Raw genomic sequence first — 15,865 nt, 5'->3', positions numbered from 1 at the left:
TTGCAGCTTTACATGCAAAAAAAAGAACCCAAGTGACAGTAATCAGAGATAACACTATCTGATTGCGTGTAAAGAAGGACGATAACAGGAGCTGTCTTTCTTAGAGCCGTCTTTTTGCATCAGTGGTTTGTTTCTGTGCATTCGAGCCGTACTTCCTCTCTCTGCCAGCTTGTGGAGGATGCCAGCTCTATCATGCCTGCTCTGCTTGATGTCAAACTGGAAACACGTGGCAGTTTCATAAGTCGTTGGTCCCCACAAGTACTTATAAGTCCCTAAAATGCAACATATATCTGTGTAATTGTCCCCACATGGTAGTGTGGACACACACACACTTTTCACTTGATTAAAAGGATATTTAATATGGTTAAAGAGAGAGGGAAACAGATCTTTTCAAATAAATGATCCTTGGAAATGTCAGAACATCCAGTTATAGCCCTTAAAAAAGCTATGATAGAAAACGACCTTTTAAAAGCAGTGATCTTACTCGGTTTATTTGAAATTCAGTAAGTCTTTGAAATCACTCTGAGCTCGTTCGTAATTACCTTTAAATAAGAATTAAACTGTTTAAATGAACCCTTATGTTTCTCTATCTCCAGAAGTGTGAAACCTTGAGCATGAAGACACTTTTATCTTGGGTTTTTTTATTCTGTTGTTTTGGAACTTTTCTCCCTCTGAGGCATAAAGCGTTTGATAGAATCTGTGGATTTTATTTAGCCTTGATTTTTGTGCTGCATAAGTTAAGCTTTTTAACTTTTTTTATTTTGATGAGCTTGTCTATGATTTGACTTTTTGCTCATTGTTTTTATTCGATGAAATTTGTATTTTTTATTGCCTTCACACAACTGCAGTAGAGATGGAAAAGAGCTTCTTAGCTTTGAAAAAGCACTTTCTGCACAGTATATTTATTTAAAAGAGGAAAAGTCTGAGTTTTGCTCTAAAGGTCTTGATTGACTTTACCTCTTTCTAAAGGCAGCTGGCAGCCTCACTGTGGCATGCTGCTTAATAAAAGGTCTTTTTGAAACTAAATCAATGTGGATAACAAAAAATAAATAAAATGCTGTCAAAAACAGCTGTGCTCATTATAGATTTAGACATTTGATACATTTCATATTGATGGAAAATTGGCACCGTTTTTAGCTAAAAAGATTTAAGTGCATATTTTGCATACACATCACCACTAGACTGGTCTGAAACCTTATATACAGAGGAAACCTTAGCAGAGGAATGGGTGAAAATTGTCAAATGGAGGGCTACAAATTCAACAGGAGATGACACATTCCTGTAGGACTGTGGGTGTCCTTTTATACAACCACTTGGCACAAATCTGTGCAGTGATTCTCTTTTCCAGAGCTGAACAGGCTATTGGATATAACTGAATGACTGCTATGATGTTACATAGGATGGAAAGAATGTATGCAATAATGTACTCAGGGCTCATCCTGGAGGACATGCAATAAGCAATGGTGACACATGCAGAGATGTTGGAAAATCAAGGTTAAAAAGCAACATATGTGGGAAGATGAAGGGGTTTCATAGAATATATGGAATATATGCAGTTGAAAGACTAGACTAGCAAAGCAGCTGTTTATACATTTACTAACTTGTCAGTGAAGCATACAATATATTTTGTTTGATTCAAAAAGTAAAAGCTTGTGCAGAACATTTACATTTAAGCAATCTTTGCATTTAAAGCATATAAGCAGCTGTCTTCTCCATATGAATGACTGAAAAGCTTAGATTGGTAAAAAAATAAAAATTGATAACATTACTGTGTAATTCCAATATTCAGCTTACAAAAGAGAAACCACAGACATGCACTTTTTTTTTTTTCTTTTTTAGCTCACAGGACTTTACTTTACTTTACTTATTTATTTTATTAACTTTCCTCTCCCCCCACCAGTTTCGGACCACATATTTTAAAGTAAACTCTGGCTTTTGTTTATCATATAGTGGTGCCTGTACCCAAGACCCCCTACAGACTTCAGCCCTAAGTGGGTCAGCATATACAGACCTGAGTGAAGTTGGCCCCCCACCTTCTTCAAATCAGACAAAACTGGTGTCAAACATTTGTGCTATGTTTGTGCTGGTTGTGCAGCAAAAATTTTCATTTGTGCCGCTATCATTTTAAAGATATAAAGAAATATTTCTAGAGGTCATAAAAGGTCAACCAGCCCCCCCACCTTCTTTAAATCAGACGAAATGGGTGCCAATTAACTCCGCTCCATTTGTGCTGGTTTTAGGGGTGTAAATCACATCCATCATGGCCATTCGATTCAGTATCGATTTCCTGACCCAACGATTCGATTATTTTCGATACTCAAGAATACACTTCGATTCGATTAATCGGTTAAATTTTTTTTTTATTATAATTTTTTTTTACACCTTACAGGCTAAACAAAGTTTGAAGTTTGAAATAAATCAATGAACAACAGCAAATAACAGAAGTAGAAAAGTTGCATCAAAAAATACTGCAAAAATACTGCACAATATCAGTGTAATGAGTTCAATGCAATACCTCGGCTCCAGAGAAACTGTCCAACATATTTTTTTAGAATGTAATAAATATACTCAGGAAAGAGAGATGTTGCGTAGAGAGTTAGACAGGAATAAAAATGAACTAGATATAAGGGAATTATTTCACAGGTCATCTGGGGACGTAGTTTTTGGGGGTATTTTTAATTTTCTAAGAAGAACGGGTATTTTAGGGAGAATATAATTGTTTGTCTGGTCCATATTCCATTCTGGAAGGTGGCGATAATGCACCTATAAGTTGTTTGCCAACCGCCATTAAAAAAAAGAAGAAGAAGAAGGAGTGACGACGTCACCGCCCCCTTGAGAGACGCTCCGCTGCACCTCTCCCAGATTGTAGCTGACCGCAAACAGTGCAGCAGACAGGAGGCCGGCTTGTTTTGTTTTTATGACCGAAATTGCGGAAAACAACTCGTGAAGTTTGACCCGCTAGAAGAGCGAGGTGCGCGAGAACGCTGGGACCCTTTTTCCAGCTGGATCTCCGCTCTTTTTGGCCCTCATGTCCCTCCGTCGTCGGACTAAACTCGTCCCCACTTCCTCACCGCCTCAGCCGTATCTAGACCCACAGTGTGTAGCTCAGACCTCGCTTCAATACTGAGCATAATTTAAAAATGTCTGTGTCAAGCTCACTGCAACACACTGCTGTAAGAGTATAACCAGGAAGCGCGGTAGGAGGGCAAAATAGGTTTAGCGCCACTGCAGCACGGGAGGGAGAATTACGCCCAGGAGCAAATGGATAAAAATAGACCGGAGGAAAAAAAAAACATGAATCGATTATCTTGCGGACGTATCGATGCATCGAATCGTCAGCTTTTGGATCGATGCATCGATACAAAACGATTGTTATTTACACCCCTAGCTGGTTTGTGCAGCAAAAATTGTTGTTTGTGCTGCTTAGGCTTTGAAGATATTAATGAAAATGTAAAGGTCAAAAGGTCAACCAGCCCCCCCACCTTCTTCAAATTAGACAATATTGGTGTCAAACTTTTGTGCTACGTTTGTTTGGGCAGCAAAAATTTTCGTTTGTGCCGCTACCATTTTAAAGATATAAAGAGAAGTTTCTAGAGGTCATCAAAGGTCACTCCCCCCCCCACACACCTTTTTCAAATTAGACGAAATTGGTGTCAAAAGTTTGTGCTACGTTTGTGCAGCAAAAACAGATGTTAACTGACCTTTGATGACCTCTACAAAATATTATTAATATCATTAAAATGATAGCAATACAAATGAACATTTTTGCCATACAAAATAATATAAAATTTTAAAATTAATCTTAAATATAAAATATTTAAATTAAATATATAAAAAATTTAAAAATGCATATTTTAAATATATACATTTTCTGTACTACTATCATTTTAATGATATTAATAATTGTTTGTAGAAGCCTTCAAAGGTCCGTGAACATTTGTTCATTCTGAAACTCATTATATAAATAAGTTGCCAACCTTTGATTATATAATTTAAACTGTAAAAAAATTATAGCGACACAAACAAAACTTATTGCTGCACAACCAGCACAAACGTAGCACAAACGTTTGACACCAATTTTGTCTAATTTAAAGAAAGTGGGGGGGCTGGTTGACCTTTGATGACCTCTGGAAATATTTCTTTATATCTTAAAAATGATAGCGGCACAAACGAAAATTTTTGCTGCACAAACGTTTGACACTAATTTTGTCTGATTTGAAGAAAGTGGGGGGGCCAACTTCACTCAGGTCATATACAGTAGGATTGATTCCAGGTGGTCTTCTTTATCTAAATAGAGGATAACATCCTCATTGAATATCAGAGAGTCCCAGGAACAGTTCTGAAACTCACGGATCTATAGCTTAAAACTCTAATAATAACAAAAAAAAAATCAATGAAAAAAAAAATCTTGTCAACATTTTTCCAACATGGACTAACTAGATTCCCTAGCTTTAATAGAATAGACGGTTGTAATGCTTCCATGAGTGTGTTTTAGAGCCAAATTCAATTGCACTTTTTTTCCCAACAGTTGCTGATATTATGCAGACACAAATGTATATACATAAGTAAACTGAAATTCAGAGATTCCCCATTTTTTCCCCCTTTTCATCAAACGCTGATGTCTCAGTGACTGGCATCCTAAGAAAGCTGTGCTGAGGATTTGCCTTATTATCCCCGCTCTATTGGGCTTGATGCACAGCATGCTTTACCCTCAGTCACGGTGCTGTACTCCCACCAGAGAGTAAAGGAGCAAAATGAGAAGAGACAGGATAACCTGTCACGTTTTGCCCTAAAGGCTGACATTATTTACCCTGGTGGCATATGAAAGCAATGGCATGAACTGGAGTTATTGGCAGCAGGTGAGGTTTTTTAAGGCTCTTCTACATAAATCTGTTATTGTTTGGTTTCATTTCACTTGTGATTAGCTTTGCTATTTAAAACAAAAGCAATACAGACCAAAATATTTATGAAATCAAGATAAATCTCCATCAAAACCAGCATTTATTGACTCATAGGTAACTGTGTGTTACACTGATTGACTAGTAAGGCGCCAACAAGCAAATTGAATGCGTCCATCAACTGGTTTTATTGTTCCTTTAAAACTGTTTGAGCCTTTACTCTGCTTTTACACTTGTCTACCATAATGATGCTAATTAGACTGAAGAAACGCTAATTAGGAAGCCCCAAAAGACACACTGACATCATCCTACTTGGAAGTATTAAGTTTCTTCCCATGAGGTTTCAGTGCAAATCTCTGTTCATAAACAAGCCACATCTGAGCTCTTTGAAAACATATTCAGATCTGCTCAGAATCAAACATTTCTTTGTATCTGTTACGGTAATTGTCTGTTGATGATGCTATTTGGAACCTGGTTGTCATTCCCATGAAACAAACAAACAAAAAATTATTGCTCCCCTTTGAGTGTAATAGAGGATGATTTCCTTAATTGCACTTATGACCCAGTTATGGCTTTATGGCTTTTACCTTTCTGTCGTGTCAATAGAAGAAGCATAAAATGGAATAGATCACATGTCATTTATTAAATCATTCTAAAAACAGGTGGGGATTATACTCATATTGGAAGAGATTGGAAAAGTGGATCTAAAAATATGAGATCTGGTTTTTCACTGAACGACGTATTAAACGTAGGCTCTGTCTTTACACCTTGAAGCTCGGTCTCTCCGGATCTTTTCCTGAAAAGAGATTACTCAGGATAAACTCTTTAAATAACACTTTATAACATATATGTATTAAATAACCATGAGACATGACAACAGATTTTCATAGAAATTGTAATCTTATTCAGATCAGAGAAGTTTCTTAGAGTTACAGAAGGCAGCTGCTCACCAACCAGGCTCACTTCTCAGGAAGTTAAAGAATTTTATAAAACTCCAGTCTGCCACATCATCACATCATTACATCATACACGTTTGAAGATGAGGAGACATCCATGTCTCCAGCGTTATCAAAATATTACACTTCATACTTAACTGAAGGACACCGCTCTCATTCTATTCCCAAATCTTCACCACGTACAAAAGTTACGATTATAACTGTATATAGCTGGACTGAGGAACTGGCCTAATTAGATAAACTACTGGGAAAAACATCAGTTCTGACATGTGCTTCATTTCTTTTATTAAAATAAACACTTTTTTTTGTTATAATGTTAATCTCAGAGGACCTGTTGCTCGTTGTAGGGTTATGCCTCAGGTAAATGCTATATTAGTAAGATGTATGTGTCATGATTCTTTCTAAGGCTCGGACCCAAATGCAATGAAGCCAAAACAGAGAGACACAATATTAAAGTTCAACGGGTTTTATTGAAGGGTATATTGAGTTTGGCGCAGAGTTCCTCTGAACTCTGCTCCGCCGGAAACTGGAAGACAAAGGGGAGACAGGCTGTTAGGTTCAGGCTCAGTGGGAAATTGGAGTTGTCAATTTTGAAGGAGAGGATCTGTTGCCACTCACGTTTCCATAGAAGTGGCGACACTTAGACTTCAGTCAGTGTGTTGGTCTTCCAGAGAATGTTTGATTGGGTGGAGGGTGGAATAGGGTTTACCCAGAACTCGGACGGAGTTGAATGATGTAGCCGCTGGTTGCAACTCAGTTTTCCTGTGGTACTTGAACGGGTCGTGGTGAAGATGACTTCCTTACTCTGAGAGATCTCAGCGTGCTCGAAGGTGGCCGGATCCAAACCTCCTGTTTGGAATCCGTTGCTCAGTGTAAGACTTAGTTGATCCCACTTGGGAGGAGGCGGTCCAAAGGGTCCAGTTTGCAGGAAGGCTTCCTGCCGAAAGGCAAAGAACAAACAAGGTATAGTCTCGGGGAGAAACAAGCACTCAGGAAAACTCTATGAGATCTCAGCTTGACTAGAGGACAAAAACTCAATAAAGCAAAAACTCAGATTAGACTCGGCATAAACAAGGCTTGGCTAGAGTACCCCAAACTGGAAAACACTCTGGCGTCAAAGTAGTGGCAACCAGCAGCTTAAGAGCAGACCGGTGATGAGGCAATCGCTTGCAGGTGTGTGAGGAGGCGAACCGGAGCCAGGCGCCTCCTGGTGGTGGAAAGGAGAAACACAAAAGACAAGACAAACAGACGAACACAAAAACTTGAGTCCTGACAGTATGCACTCTCTATACCCAGGCATTTTTGCTGTAAGATTGTATAAATGTTTATTGTTGTAAAACCAATATTTGATTATTAGAGTAAAAGTTCTCGCTGAGGAAACGTCTCGTTTCATTGTCTTTATTCCTCCCCATTTTCAGGGGAGTAACATTTTGGAGCTGATATTAAGGTGTAATAAACTCATCAATGATAATTATCCTAACAGGATTAACTAGAAGGAATATTAGTGAAAAATTTGCCTCCACACTGTTCTTCATTACTAGCTGTTTAAAACAAAAGGACTCCGTCACACTTGTCAAAATCAGTATAGTTTAGGGCTTTTCAACACTAGCCCTTGATTCTTCCTTGAATGACATGTTCTGGAATCCCCTCTTGCAAAGCAAATCTGCTATGAAACATGCGGGCATCCAGCTCGGACAGCAAGAGTGAAGCAGTGGTAAATTGATTTTGCTAGTCCATTGATATGATGAAACACGTTGAGTAAACTGCCAACCTCCTCCTTTAGTTTGTTTTCAGTTAATCTGTGTGAAACTATGTATATTAAAATAAAAATATAACTATTCTCAGGAGTTGCACTGGAAAGGTCTTCCTTTACAGTGGAGCATGCAAAACTGGTCTCGATATTCTGGATTGAAATACATGGTTTTTGTGTGCAAAAGTGGCAGGAAATGTTTCAACCTGTGCTGGATGTTCGATCTACTAAGAGAAAAGTTTATAGTTTGCAAAACTGTCACGGGAGGAAGGAAACACAACAAGTACACAATTGGAGGACACGGGAAAACAGACATAAATGTGACTTATTAGAACAGACGGAGGGAGCTGGAGAATTAATAATAAAAAAAGAAATTAAGGAGATCAAAGAAGCCATCAACCAGACTGTACCTCTTAAGGGGTTGTGCTTTAATACTGGGAACTCTACAGTTGATAGCATTGTTTTTTACTATTTAACTGCATCTGTCAAGATTAATATTTCTGAAACTTCCTACAGTATAAGAAATACCACCATTCAGAAAAAAATAGAATACTGTTGTATTTTGACTTTTCCAGTTTATGTCCTGAAACAAAAATGGATTTTAAGCATTTTTCTATATTTGTATATGTGATGAGCACGTCGTTCACATCATAAAGGAAGTAGAACTACTCATAAAAAGGAAAAGAACAGCTATGGGGAAGCAGATTCCATAGTAACAAAGGTGAAAAGTTCTTATCTAAATATCAAAGGGAAAATATATATAAGATACTTAATATTTTTAGCTTTGTTTTATTATTTTTGATCCAACATTGTTAACTACGGTACTGTACTGTAAAATAATATAGTTAGAAATAAATAAGTAATAATTTTAATCATCAATACGAAATGAAGGGTTAATATTGCGGGGATCAGCACCGCCCCGCCGTGACTGATTGGAGCAAAATGGTTATTATAAACTCTATTAGCCTTTACTGTTTTTTTCTGATTTGCCTTTTTTTTACCACTCAAGTTAGGATAGTTTGTTTGATTTTAATTTTACATTATGGACTCTTTTCTGCTTGGTTTGTATAATACAGGAGCTGCTGCGGCATTCGACTAAACTTCCTTCTTGTAGAATCATTACGTTGACAGATCCGCATGGCCTTGGTTACAACACCTATGGCTTGATTCTATTGATTTGGCCAGTAAAGGTACTGCAGCGGCCCGGTATTCATCAGGGTTTCTCAAAACAAACCAGCAGGTCATCTTCAGAGTCTGTTTCCATGGGGACAAACTAGATACAGGGTTTCTTTAAAAGTAGAAAACAAAACAAAAACAAACTTAAAGGCCTTAGAGCTTTCTGCTGTCAGACGGTGAGTAATGTGGCGATTCCCTTAAACAGGATCTTTAGTGTCATCAGTGCTTTCACAGGTTCCAGTAAATCGATGTTGAATATTGAGCTTGACTCTAAGTGGCCAGAAGTGAAGACCACAACACAATTCGCTCCTTTAAACATTGTTGATTTTTGTCCTCCAGTGTCAGCCTACCAATGTAGTTGTACTCTCTCTGTGAGGTTTTGTGTAATTATTTGTTTTTTTATTTTGCTGACAAGATTGTTTTACTTTGTCATAGGATTTTTTTTTCCCAAACACATTTTGAGAGGCGTGTAAAGTACTTTTAACACCTCCTGTGTTTTTTCTTACTTAAAGCTCACCATCATAAATGCTCTATGAAAGAAAATGAAGAAAAAAAGGACACTGGGCTCCTTCTGCTGTTGATCATTCCAGCTTCACATGCAGAACAGAAGAGAGGAACAATTTAACTTACAGCTTTTATGCCTGTTGGCTCCCTTCTCTAGTTACAATAAAGTTTAGACCTATTTATCATCAATAGATCTATAAGTCTGGTTATGCAGTGATCATAGAAATGTGAGTGTAATTAAAATATTCTGAACTGGCTGTGGGCTGTTTGCAAAGCTTCCAGTCATAAATCTTAGCCAATTCAATTGTGTGGTGATAGATTTTTCCAATGTATTTTAATGTCATTACACTGTCACAAGAACATAGCAACAAAATTAAGTTAACCACTAGGCCGCCACTCCCCAAAGCAGGCATTAACGAGAAGGGTCTTGCCTAAGGACCCACACTGGCAGCTGGGATAAGAACCCAGTCTTCCTGTCTGTAGGATTGGTGACTTACCACCTGAGCTAGCCAGCTAGCGGCTTAAAGGGAAGTCATATTTAAATGTCAAATCATTCTGGCTTAAAAATGTATATTTATCAGACCATATATCTCAAAAGTAAAAAAAAAAATGCTGTCTTAAAATCGGTGGGGGGTTTTGCGTTATCTTATGCAGGCCAGTTAGTTATACGTCAGCTTGTACATCTAAATTTGGCCAATCATATATCAACGGTCATCTGTCAATCTTTTTTTTTTTTGTGGTCATAGCATCTTGATTCATATGTATATAAGCTAATATATGCAACAGTTGAACTAAGAAATAAGAATAATTTCCTTTCCCATTGAGTTCCGTCCCAGTGTTCATGGGGATGGATGTCTGTATCTTCGACAGGCGTAGAGCTAACAGAACTGGCAGCGTTGCGAGGCAAGGGCTCAAACATGTACGGCTGGAAGCCTTCTACACCAAACCAAGCTTNTTTTGATACAAAGAGGAAAAAGAAAATTATATGAAAGTAACAAAATATTGAAGATATATTTAAAGAAAATCAAACATTCCTTCCCTTTTATTCTGTCCGTCAAAACGTCAGAAAAGTTTTTTTTTTAACCTTCAAAATTGTTTTTAACCTTCAAAGATAAATCAAGAGAGAATTTATTTCTAAGCAAATGAATTAGTTTTTTTCCCCCTTATGTTTGCCATATTTTGTAGTAAGTAAAATTTATTTGTTTAGCACTTTTTAGAGATAAAGATCAAAATGTTTCACAGTGAAAATGTAATAAAATAATGTAGAATACAATGTATATCAACATTTTAAAAACAAATGGAAACTTAAAAAGACATAAAAACCACACGTCTAGTTAAAAGCCTGCTTAGCAGTATCTAAAGTTGCTTTTTAAAGTTGTAGGGAAGTTATATTTGAATTTCAAATAATTCTGGCTTAAACATGTATATAAATGTACTCTTTATCAGACCATATTGTCCCCACAGTTAGAAAATTTTGATTTTAAAAATATATACCGTCTTAAAATCAGTTTTTTTTTCGTCATCTTCTGCAGGCCAGTTAGTTATACGTCAGACTGAACACCTAAATTCAGCCAATCATATATCAACGGTCATCTGTCAATCACGTTTTTTCGGTCAATAGCATCTTGATTCATATGTCGCTGCTAATATACGCAGCGGTTGAAATAAGAGTAATTTCCTTCCCCATAGAGTTCCGTCCCAGTGTTCACTGGGATGGACGTCTGTGTCTTCGGCAGGCGTAAAGCTAACAGAACTAGCAACGTTGCGAAGCAAGGGCTCAAACATGTACGGCTGGAAGCCTTCTACACCAAACCAAGCTTCTGCCGCCCTCTTCCACAACATCTTGTCCCGCTTTCCTCCTCTGAATAAAAAATGGATGACGGATGACTCATTTACGACCTCCGACACAAAACTCCGACAAAAAACACAAGACTCATAGACGACCTCCTCCTCTTGCATGTTTCCACTGTCCATAGCGTTCCTGACAGTGTCGTTTCTAAGTACTACTTGGTCCCAATGTAATTTCCCATTGGGAACCTACTAGCACTATGTTGCTAACTGGTTAGCAGGATGCTTCCGACAAACCTGCCACAACCAAAGAGATTGCGAAACTTCCGCCACAACAATCCCGCCCCCTTGATAAACGACAAATCACATTCACTTAATTCACTCGTGTAAAGTCGTGCACCACTCGGTAGAATTAGGAAATGCAACGGTTGGAACAGCCGTTTCTACTTTAAGTAGCTTATACTATAAAAAGTAGTCTAGTTCAATGGCGTAACGACACAACAATAGGCCCGTAAGAAACATTATCTGGGTGGGCCCCATATGAAGCCCCCCCACTGCCGTAAAAACCAACCCGAAATGTGCACCATACATACACACTTCATCATTTCATCATTTTTTACCTTCACTAGGCATGGATATATAATTTAGCATATTCTGCTGTAAAATTTGTCTTATCGGGCTACCTTGAGTTTCACAGCCACCCTCCTCACCCACGCTCTCTCCATTCATCTTCTGGTCGCAATCTTCGTTCACTGTAGCAGCAACGTCCACCTCTGCCTCTTCGGTTCTTTGAAAGAACGTGTTTATTTTGGCAAGTTTTTTCCGTTCTTCCAGCAGCTCTTCTTTGCTTTTTTTTCTTCTGGAATTCGCTTAAGCACCTGTTTTTGGTTTACATCGTCGCTAACACATTGTACGTAACGGTTATGTTTTTAATCTACGCTCTGGATTACTCATAATTCCAAGTCGTATTGTAAAAAATAAAATACTCAAATACATCGTTCTTTATTTTGGTTTGAAACGTATTATAGGGGTGTATTTTTTATCAACCGCCTAATGAACTATACACAGTTATTAACATAGTAATTAAAAGTACCACTGTCTGCTTTGCTATTGGTGTCGTGTTTAAATGCCTCACTATGTGTTGAAATCTGCCATGTGTTGCGGTATAAGTAAGGTCCGGTTGGTCGATGTTGTATCAGGTGGGTTTAAGACAGATTTTTCACACCAATACATTTGCAAAAAGACGCCCTAGTCCACAATTGCGTAGGGGACCCACCAGGTGTCAGTGACAGGGCCCCTAAGCAACTGCATACTCTGCTTACCGATAGTTCACCATTGGTCTAGTTGTATGCATGTAATGGTTGTTACATGTCAGGTATGCCGATCATTGATCTTGACCAAGGCACCTTACAGTAGAACTGCAGTCAGTCCTTGGACTGGCATAGCTACATAGTTACTGCCTCTACATAGTTAGGGACAAATGCAGGGGACAGATTTCCTCCTTCATATTTATGGTAGGCCACTTCTTTGATTTTATTTATTTCGCTCAGGCTACTCGTAAGCCCACAGCCCAACAAATGTTGAAAGGGCAATATTAATCCCACTACTGTTAATATTAGGGCTGGGTATTTTCGCCAAAGTCCTGAATCCGATTCGGTTTTGGTTCATACAGTTTTAAATCGATTAATTTTAATTCGATCTGTTTTTACAATAATGAAAGTGGTTCAACTGTGTTTTGAAATGCTCATGTATTTTGTTTTTTCCTGTCACATTAAACGCAAATTGAGCAGCAGACATGCATGAGCTGCATTATCTTCAATGCACAAACCATATGTGCAGCGTTGTCTGTAACAACTACAGGGTGTTTGCTGATGAGCCCCCATTCGTTAATCTGTCTTCAGTCAACCTATTGGGTATATTTGCAGCTGTCTGGCTTCAAATGATGAGTCCACCTGTCCTGCTTATTTGAATGTGAACGTCACACGGGTCATTCCCTAGACATTGATTTTGCAAAAATGTAAATGAATCTATTCTAAATCGATTAAATCGTTTTTTTCACCCAGCCCTAGTTAATATATAGTAGGAATTTTACACATTCAGTAATAAAATTTCACAGGGGATGGTATGGGGGGGATGGTCATTTAAGAAGGGGATGCCACCCCACTCAACTCGAGTCGCGTATAGGCAAGATTTTCTAACTATAAACTATAAGCATTAGCATGTGGTTGGCTTTGTTTCTATAAGGTTTTTAAAATGAGTCAGACAGGAAGAGATCATTTTAACCAAGGTTCTGCAACTTTATCATTAGACATAACAGTCGGCTAAATGCCAGGTTAGCTGAATATAGATTGAGATCCTCGGCTGCAAAACTAAAATGCATTACAGTTTGTATTGCATTTGATATTATGTACTAGACATATTTTATCAAGTCTAGATGCTACACCACAAACGGGTTTCTATCGAAGGTAGCGGGTTTGGTTCAGATCTTCTAAAAACGTTTTAACACCAACCCAGGAGTGACGACCACTCCTAGATAGTTGTTAAACTCAGCAAACTGAGTGTAAGATTAAGGCCCCGTCCAAACGAAGACGAACCCTGGCCTAAACGCACAAATTTTTCACCAAACCAGCCTCTCATCCACACAAAGCCGGCGTTTCGGGGGTCTGTAAACGATCTTTTTTTTATTCAGCCTTCAGAGTGGGAAGATTTCGAAACGCCGTTTTCGCGTTTCCATCTTTACGCCCTAACCGCATTTTTTTTTTACACCCATGTGTCATAGCGTCGCCTCTAAACACGCATGCGCGCACAGTATCAAAACAACAATGGCGCCGTTGCTGCTAATGCTACTCACCCTGCTGTCGGGCTTACAACAGAATCTTCTTCTTCTGGAATATCTCCAGGAAGAACAGAGCAATATCGACGACATAGTTCAGCACCTGAATTTGACTGAACCACGAAAATGGACCCGCAGGGCAACCATGTATAAATATTAGTGCACATGCCCAACATTTCGTCGCTTATTTTTGCTTTGGCACCACAGCGCCACTTACAGGCCTGGCATACATTTTGCAGCGTTTTCATGCATTCGTGTGGACGCTCACATTTATTTTACGTCTCCGTCTTTACGGCAAACGTTTTGGAAAATATCAGCGTTTCGTGTTCGTTTTGACTTCGTGTGGACGGGGCCTTAAGCCTGTTTGTTGTGGCCATGACCCGGATGACAGAGAATTTGCATCGCCTGCCAGATACTAAACTTGAGATTTTACAAGAATTAAACTTTTTTGTAAGGATGTAATTCTCTGTTATTGTTCCAGTCACACTGCTTTTATCAGGTGTTTTGTAGTGTTAGAATGTAATCATAGTTATTCATTAGTTTAACTTTTTCACAGTTTTCATGCAACAACACTTAACATCATTACATTTTAGGGGATTTTACTGTGATTTATGAACAGTTCTCACTGGGTCTTTGTTTTATGCTCTTTAAACTTGTTGACATCATAATCCCTGACCTTTCCGCTCTGTGACTTCGTTTGTTTACTAATCTTCTCTAACAAACCTCTGAGACCTTCGCAGAACAGCTGTGTTTTATGAGATTAAAACCCATGCAGGAATGTTTTATTAACTGATTAGGATGACTTCACATCATTTCGGCAATTGGTTGCACTTGACTTTGGTTTGTTATAGTTGTATTAAATTATGGCTCTAAAAATCACGTGCACACAACAGTATCTAAAGCTGTATAACTATTTTGATACAAAGAGGAAAAAGAAAATTATATGAAAGTAACAAAATATTGAAGATATATTTAAAGAAAATCAAACATTCCTTCCCTTTTATTCTGTCCGTCAAAACGTCAGAAAAGTTTTTTTTTTAACCTTCAAAATTGTTTTTAACCTTCAAAGATAAATCAAGAGAGAATTTATTTCTAAGCAAATGAATTAGTTTTTTTCCCCCTTATGTTTGCCATATTTTGTAGTAAGTAAAATTTATTTGTTTAGCACTTTTTAGAGATAAAGATCAAAATGTTTCACAGTGAAAATGTAATAAAATAATGTAGAATACAATGTATATCAACATTTTAAAAACAAATGGAAACTTAAAAAGACATAAAAACCACACGTCTAGTTAAAAGCCTGCTTAGCAGTATCTAAAGTTGCTTTTTAAAGTTGTAGGGAAGTTATATTTGAATTTCAAATAATTCTGGCTTAAACATGTATATAAATGTACTCTTTATCAGACCATATTGTCCCCACAGTTAGAAAATTTTGATTTTAAAAATATATACCGTCTTAAAATCAGTTTTTTTTTCGTCATCTTCTGCAGGCCAGTTAGTTATACGTCAGACTGAACACCTAAATTCAGCCAATCATATATCAACGGTCATCTGTCAATCACGTTTTTTCGGTCAATAGCATCTTGATTCATATGTCGCTGCTAATATACGCAGCGGTTGAAATAAGAGTAATTTCCTTCCCCATAGAGTTCCGTCCCAGTGTTCACTGGGATGGACGTCTGTGTCTTCGGCAGGCGTAAAGCTAACAGAACTAGCAACGTTGCGAAGCAAGGGCTCAAACATGTACGGCTGGAAGCCTTCTACACCAAACCAAGCTTCTGCCGCCCTCTTCCACAACATCTTGTCCCGCTTTCCTCCTCTGAATAAAAAATGGATGACGGATGACTCATTTACGACCTCCGACACAAAACTCCGACAAAAAACACAAGACTCATAGACGACCTCCTCCTCTTGCATGTTTCCACTGTCCATAGCGTTCCTGACAGTGTCGTTTCTAAGT

The 15,865-nt window shown here is 38.0% G+C and overlaps 1 long non-coding RNA gene across 1 annotated transcript in view; it reads left to right on the top strand.

The window, feature by feature from the left end:
* The window catches only part of LOC107085962, a 56,672-nt gene that overhangs the window by 12,798 nt on the left and 28,009 nt on the right, over nucleotides 1–15,865 (top strand). The gene's annotated exons all lie outside the window — the stretch shown is intronic.

Source organism: Cyprinodon variegatus, unplaced genomic scaffold (assembly GCF_000732505.1).
Source record: "Cyprinodon variegatus isolate N-32 unplaced genomic scaffold, C_variegatus-1.0 Scaffold138, whole genome shotgun sequence".
Lineage (NCBI taxonomy): Eukaryota > Metazoa > Chordata > Actinopteri > Cyprinodontiformes > Cyprinodontidae > Cyprinodon > Cyprinodon variegatus.
This window is presented reverse-complemented; position numbering and strand designations above follow the sequence as displayed.